Source organism: Mizuhopecten yessoensis, unplaced genomic scaffold (genome assembly GCF_002113885.1).
Source record: "Mizuhopecten yessoensis strain PY_sf001 unplaced genomic scaffold, ASM211388v2 scaffold1009, whole genome shotgun sequence".
In the NCBI taxonomy this organism is placed as follows: domain Eukaryota; kingdom Metazoa; phylum Mollusca; class Bivalvia; order Pectinida; family Pectinidae; genus Mizuhopecten; species Mizuhopecten yessoensis.
In genome coordinates, this window is record NW_018403832.1 from 3,609 (window position 1) to 4,909 (window position 1,301).

Consider the following 1,301-nt stretch of genomic DNA (forward strand, 5'->3'; position numbering starts at 1 on the left):
ATACCATTCATTGTTACTACACAATGTAGTGTAGCTTACCATCCATTGTTACTACACACTGTATTGTAGATTACCATTCATTGTTGCTACGCACTCTATTGCATCGTAATATTGGTTGTTTCTACAGAAGGGACGGAATACAAAGGAAGTTACCTCCCTGACTGAAGTAAATGAGTCACAATGCCGCCCAGTTCAGGAGGTATGTCTACGGTGTTGTCAATGTGTTTGTGACTTACAATCTGACGTCATGATAAACGTGTGCAATAACTATGCTCTCTTAATCTTAGATAAGCTGTTCCTTGATAATGGTCCTTAAACTAGTGCTGCATCGTGAATAACATTACACCTCTTTAAGAGTTGTGTTTGAAGCTGTTTCTATAATAAATATGTAAACTGTGAAAAAAGTAATCAGATTTTTAAATATAACATACAAATATCATATCAGCTTAGTGTTTTGGGGGGTTTTCGGCAAAGAAACCCTTCTCATAGCTACTATCATGTACAGCAGAGATAGACAGACAGACAGACAGATTCTTTATTTCCTCCGGATAGAGATTTCAAAATAACATCAAACAATTCCGTTTTCTATTCTGCATCCAACAGGAATTAGCCAGATATAGTGCCACCTACCGGTACGAGGAACTAGTGGGTAGACTACCACCTGTAGGAGTTGACCCGGCATGTAAAGAAGTAAGCAGTTCCGACCTTTTTATTGTAACTCTGCAAGTTTTGATTGTTTGTCTTTGCAAAACTTTGCCCTCCTCTCATGCAATCCACGTGTGACTGTTATGATGTTATTCTATTTATTAACCCTGATGTCATTGTCTTCCATATACATGCACATCGTCCTTCAGTCCGAGTGATAGTGTATATACAGTACACTTACATGTACTTACCTTTGTTAGATATTGGTGCTGTCTTGAGTTGTCTCCCCATAACGTGGAGACGTACTTACCTGTGTTAGATATTGGTGTTGTCTTGAGTTGTCTCCCCATTACGTGGAGACGTACTTACCTTTGTTAGATATGGGATAGAGACGTACTTACCTTTGTTAGATATAGGCGTGGTCTTGAGGTGTCCCCCCATTACGTGGAGACGTACTTACTTCTGTTAGATATTGGTGTGGTATTGAGTTGTCTCCCCATTACGTTGAGACGTACTTACCTCTGTTAGATATTGGTGTGGTCTTGAGTTGTCTCCCCATTACATAGAGACGTACTTACCTTTGTTAGATATAGGTGTGGTCTTGAGGTGTCCCCCCATTACGTGGAGACGTACTTACCTTTGTTAGATATTGGTGT

General features: G+C 39.7%; 1 long non-coding RNA gene across 1 annotated transcript in view; it reads left to right on the forward strand.

Annotated features, from left to right (window-relative positions):
• Positions 1 to 127: 127 nt before the first annotated feature.
• LOC110456026 overlaps positions 128 to 1,301 on the forward strand; it is a 9,381-nt gene continuing 8,207 nt past the window's right edge. Inside the window, exons 1-2 of the long non-coding RNA XR_002463546.1 lie at positions 128 to 199; positions 604 to 690. This is a non-coding gene — a long non-coding RNA (uncharacterized LOC110456026). The remainder of the gene's footprint in view (positions 200 to 603; positions 691 to 1,301) is intronic.